Source organism: Monodelphis domestica, chromosome 1 (genome assembly GCF_027887165.1).
Source record: "Monodelphis domestica isolate mMonDom1 chromosome 1, mMonDom1.pri, whole genome shotgun sequence".
Lineage (NCBI taxonomy): Eukaryota > Metazoa > Chordata > Mammalia > Didelphimorphia > Didelphidae > Monodelphis > Monodelphis domestica.
In genome coordinates, this window is record NC_077227.1 from 283,391,440 (window position 1) to 283,397,587 (window position 6,148).

The 6,148-nt window shown below is 42.0% G+C and overlaps 1 long non-coding RNA gene across 1 annotated transcript; it reads left to right on the forward strand.

The window, feature by feature from the left end:
• The first annotated feature begins 1,885 nt into the window (after positions 1-1,885).
• Positions 1,886-2,958, forward strand: LOC130459000 (uncharacterized). The gene is made up of 2 exons (XR_008918305.1): positions 1,886-2,028; positions 2,339-2,958. It is a non-coding gene; the product is annotated as an uncharacterized LOC130459000 (long non-coding RNA).
• Positions 2,959-6,148: the final 3,190 nt, after the last annotated feature.

A 6,148-nucleotide genomic window follows, 5' to 3' on the forward strand; every position in this document is an offset into this window, starting at 1 on the left:
GATGTGGCACATTTATGGTTGATGACAAGACTAACGATATGGCCATCTTTATGTGTGACTGAGATGGGGTAGAGAAGAAATTGGTGGGAGTGAGCAGGTTGAAGAACTAAGAGGTCAGGGTATTTGAGGGAGAGTCTATGTATGTTGAAGTCTCCTCCCAATAAAAGGCAGGAGCTGAGGAGAGAAAAATTTCAAGTTGTATAACAAACTTATTGAGGAAGGAAGGGGAGTGACCTGGGAGTGTATAGACAGCTACCAAGTATATTCATGGTTAGCAGCTATGAGAGGGGCTATAAGTTTGGCTGGGGAGAACCCCCTCCAAACAAAAAAGAGTAGGTTTGTATTTCAAAGACTAAGCTGGTTTGTGATGTGGAGCTGCTATCACATTCCCTCTGGTCACCCCTTTACTCCTAAGTCCCCTCATTAGACTGTGAAATAATTGGTTCATCCAAGGTTTCTACTTTTAATTTGGTAGACCCATTTTAGCTTAGGGTTTGATTTGCCCTTGGTTCACCTACAACCCTTTTTTCCCCCTCTGCAAAGTTAGAGAGCTTAAAAATACAATTTATTAATAAAATTCATTGAAAGCACTGGTCTCTCAGAGGACTTCTAGTCATCAGATGAAAGACTAAATTCTGCTTAGTCAACTACTCACTAGTTTCATCCTCGCCCACACTGTAACAAAAACACTCAGAACCCCCCTAAAATTGCCTTTATCTAGAAAAAAAATCTATTAAATAGCATAATCAGATAGAGCAAAGAGTGGAGCAAATAGGAAATCCCATACCCCTTATAATTGTGATATTGTATTTTATATATTCTATAATTCTGTAACACTCAAGCTATTTTGTACTGATATTGCCCCCCCTCCCCAGACTAGCTGGCTAAGCTGTACATCCTTCTCATCTGCTCTGGTGTGACACTGGGCCAAAGACTTGGGCTTACTCCATAGGTTTCTGCCTCATAACTGTTCAGAACAGCCTATCTTTATGCTGACTTCTGCTGAATCAGGATAGTATGCAGTATATTCATGCTAACGGTGAAGGTTACATCAATGGTATGACTGACCATCGTAGGGACCAAGATACAGGACCAAGACACACCGGACAATTTACCTGATTTGGATAGCACTTTATTATCATCTCTTTATACATCACCTCTATATGACTGGTTATATAAGGGGTCGAGGTCTTCAATTCCTAACTGGAGTTCAGCTTTATTGTGAGACTGACTATCTCAAACCAATTTTTTTTTTCAGCACCTCAGCTAATAAATTTCCACCATACTACATTGATTCATTACATATTCTTAGCCAGAAGTAGTAGATATTCACAGGAAGAGCTCTAACAGGGCAAACTTTGGAGAGTATTGTCCGAGATTTGACATAAGAGGGATTTATAAAGTGAATAAAATATGATCAGCGTCTTCTCTTTGCTCCACCCTTAATCAGATCAGGGGTTTGAGATCTGACACCCAATCATCCCCTCTGAAGCCATGGTGGTTCCTGGCATTGGAGATCAAGTGATGATTTGTGGGTAATTAAACAACCCTAAGGTGACAGAAGGATGTAGAATGTAGGGGCTAGGCAGTTATGACAAAGCACTTGAAGTCCCAGAATAGGTAAGCTATTTTCTGCTGCTGTTGCTGCTACTTATTGATTGAGCCAGGTCTCCTACTTTATCCCCCTTATAGCAGCTTAAAATCCTTGGCAGACATAACTCAGCCCAGGCACCCCATCCTCTAGCCCACTCTACCACCATTGGTTCCCTGGTGCCATCCTGGGGTCCTTTCCTGGTAGCCTTCTTTCCATGCAATTAGCTCACAATGGTGGTGGTGGTGGTGGTGGTGATGACATTTCAAGGAGCGTGTCAGGGATAGGCTCACAGTGATGGGGTTAATGCTGATTGAGTCTCGTTCAAAGAATTGATTGGTGATGGTTCAAATGATGGTTCAAAATGATTCCATTCTAAGGAAACAAGTCTTATTGTAAGAGCACATTGTAACAAAGTAGTACAGTAAGTAATTAAGGTAAGGTGTAGTAAGTAAAGCTAGTGAGAGAGTGAAGAGAGTGATTAAGATATTGTGAGAGAGTAAAGCAAATGTGGGGGGGTAGGGGATCTCAGGAATGCTTTTTATCTTGCTTAGCTACTAAGGAAGGGAGTAATTTGTTTGGGCAGTTATTGCCCTGTGTCTCCAGGGACCTGATGTCACTTTACCCATGGTCCACTGTTTGGCTAGGGTGGGGGGAGGCATGCCAGACTGCAATGTAAATAAGATGCTAATTATATCATAAATTTCTTTGGGCCACTTTATGTCACTTTTGCTCTTTTCTCAGCAGACTGCAAAGGAGGGCAGTGAGTATGGAAACTGAGCATTGTTTGCACCCAGTCCTGTGTGACTGGGAAACTGAATGTTTACAGGTCAGTGGATCACAACCAATGACAGAGATTATGTCTAAAGATTGATATGAAAGGTAGCCGCATTCTAATCAACTAGTTATTTCTATGTTTTTTTGACTGCATGCAGCCATTTGGCAAGGTCCATGAGACATTTCAGTCCGAATCATCAGAGGATGAGGGGATATATATTCCTATACATTCCAAATAATGTCATAATAAAGAAATGGAGGGAAGAATGAAGAAATGAAACTGCCAAGTCCTTCTCTGAAAGGGAGGCAATACCTGGGTGATGTCAGCCCTTTTCCCACCACTCTCACCCCACCATCCAGAGGTCTTCCCAGAGAATTCTTGGCCATAACGCAGAGGTGCAGGTCAGACCACTCGAGGAAACTCTTCTTAGGTTGACTTTCTGAATTTTTTCATCTTAATTTTTATTTGTAAAGGTTCAACCCAAGCTAAAGTGCCACCACAGAACTTGCTAGGCAGAGGCCTCCGGGAGCCAAAGATACCACTCTCCGCCTTGCCCGAAGCAAATTAAAACTAATCTTTTTCATTAAAATTTTTTTGTTGTTTTTTGCTTCGACTTTTGGCCAGCTTTGGAGTTGTCTAGAATTTGTAAACAAGGAAGAGAAGTCTTCTCCAGCCATCCTTGTGAGGGGAAGAAAAAAAAAACAAACTGGGGGGAAAGGGGACTAGAATCCTAGGATCCTGAGGGAAGGTTTTAAAAAATATTTCCCCCAACACACGGAGATTTACCCACTGGAGGCGGAACGGAAGGAAAATGAAAGTACTGGTGCTAAGGATCCTGGGAAATCGTATTTCTTCCCTGTTTGGGAGACAGAGACAGAGACTTGCAAGAGTCTGAGAATCTTTCCGGAAATGACGGGAGAGGACCAGAATGAGTAGGTGGTAGCCAATGTGTCCCAAAACAGCTACGTCATCAGTTCTCTTTCCATCGAAGCCTTCAACGGAATCAGAATTTAAGCTGAGAGGAAAGGTGTATGTCTGTGTTTTCATTTTTTTAAAAATCTAGGGGCCTTATAACTTCAGAAAATGTATTTGGAAAATTGTTACTAAAAGAAAAAAAAAATTTTTGAGAAAAGAAGCAAAACACGGAGCAATTAATAATCACCTTCCTCTCATCACTTACACACACTCCTTTCTCTCTGTGTGAGACAGGCACCCATTTCTTAATTTTGTCTTATTCTATTAAACCCTGCATCTAATAGATTTGAACTTAATTCTCATAAACCCTTTTGTGTTGTGTTTGTATTGGGTTGACCCTTGTTGTGTGTAACCTGCTGCCTCTTAATGTTATGAAGGTGTGGAACAAACTCTTTTTCGAGATCCTCAGCCAGGTCCAGTCTTTTCAAAGTATGTGTCTTCTAGGTCTCCTGCTCTTTGTCCTCTTCTTCCCCTATATTATTTTACTTATTGATCTCAACATTCATAGATTTAATTACTATCATTATGCTAGTTTTGATTCTCAGACCTACTTATCCTGCCCTAACATCTCTGCTGACCTCCAATCTTGCATCTCCAACTGCCTTTCAGACATATCAAACTAGATGTCCAGTAAACATCTTAAACAGAACCTATCCAAAACTCATCTTTTCCCTGAGCCCTCCTCCCCACTCCACATTCCTTATTGATGTAGATGGCAACACTATCTTCCCAAATGTCCAGGAAAAGACAGTACCTCTGAGATAAGGGCTTGTTGACTCCTTTTCAGGCTGATTTTCTCATTTGTTGTCCATCTGCCACTCAGTTCTCACCTGTGGCTCCAAGAAACTGGAAAATGTGTGGCAGCCTACCCTGGTAAACCATGTGGGCGGGTGGACTAAACCAGGTTGAGGTTATTGGGCCAGGTATCTACCCCAGGCAATTGAAAATTTCCCACCAGTCATGTGAATACTCTTTTCCTCCCTCCTCCTCCCAGGATCAGAACAATTTGTTTAGAGATTGGTTAGACATCAAAGCCAAGGTCATCCACTGAATCCCAGTTATCTTGAGAGCACAAGACTTGAAGGACTTGAATGGAAAAGAGAGTGAGATGAATGACTTGATAGGACTGCCTAACTCACATCTCTTTGGGTTCTCTTAGAGTTTGAAAGGAAGTTACTAACCAGAGGGCAACACCATCGTCCTAGGCCCTCAGGCTCTCAGGCTCTCAACCTAGGATTCATGTTAGATTCCTTATTGTTTGTCACCCACCATATCTAAGTTATTGCCAAGACCTGTGGCTTTCACCTTTGCAACATCTCTGGAATATGCCTTTTCTTCTCTGACACTGCTACCACACTAATCCAGACCCTCATCATCTCACATCTTAATTATTGCAATAGCCAGCAATCTCTCTTCGCTCCTGGCCACTCTCCATTCAACCACCAGAGTGATTTTCCTAAAGTACAAGTCTGAATATGTCACTTCCCATCTTAATAAACTCTAGTGGCTCTTATCAATTCCAGGATCAATCACAAAATGCTCTTTTGGTCATTCAAAGCTTTTTGTATCCTAGACCTATTCTCTCTTTCTAGTCTTCTCTCACCTTACTCCTCATCATGTACTCTTCAGTTCAGTGACATTGGCCTCCTTGCTGTTCCAGAAACAAGACCCTCTGTTTCTTGGCTCCAGACATTTTCTCTGGTTGTCCCCCACACCTGGAATGTTCTCCCTCTTCTCTGCCTGCTGATTTCCCTAGTTTCCTTTAAGCCTCAACTAAAATTCTGACTTTTACAGGAAGCCCCTCATTTCTAATGCTTTCCCTCTATTAATTATTTTCTATTTATCCTGTATGTCAATTGTATATATTTGCATACTGTCCTCCATTAGCTTGTGAGTGTTGGAGGGCAGGGACCATCTTTTTTTCCTTTTCTTTTTTTATACCCTTACCTTCTGTCTTAGAACCAATAGAGTGGTAAGGGCTATAAGGGTATAGGGGTTAAGTGACTTGCCCAGGGTCACACAGCTATTAAGTGTCTGAGGTCAGATTTGAACCTAGGACCTCCTGGCTCTCAATCCACTGAGCCACCCAGCTGCCCCCAGGGATCATCTTTTTTTTTTAACCTCCTTTCCTGTATTCAGCACTTGGGACAATGCCTGGGACATGATATAGGCTTAAATAAATGTTTTGATTGATTGGGATAGTTCTAGTAACCACATAGGAGTGACTTTTCCTAGTGTTTATGCACTAGGTTTTGGGCTTCTAAACCCTCCAGCTTCATTGTAATGTTGGATCTCTGCTGGGAGCCATCAGATCACGATGACAGAGTCACACGTGGTAGCTGGTGAGACCTCACAGAGTGGTCCTTGGCGAGATGTGATTGCCCCTTTTAAACATGACCTCTTTCATCAATGCCCCTTACCTATGAATTGACATGATTATTATTCCCCCTAGTCACAAAAGAAATAATGCAAGAGCAAAACACCTGTACCCTAATTCTCCAAAACATCACCAAAAGATCAGACCCTTAAACCCAATCCCAAAAAGACTATCATGGGTTAACTTTTACTTACGTACATAATTCCCAGCAAAACTGCAGCTATAGGCCAAGCCCAGAACTTCCCCATTCACAGAAGCCTATTCTCAAGAAGTCAGCACACAAATCAAACAAAGAGGCCCAATCGATAAGTACAAGTACATCAAGCTTCAGTATGCCTCAGTGACCCAGGAACTCCCTAGAAGCCACCAGTCTAAATCTGAATTGTGTTTCCAGACCCCTCAGCCTCCGATGATATGATTGTTGAAT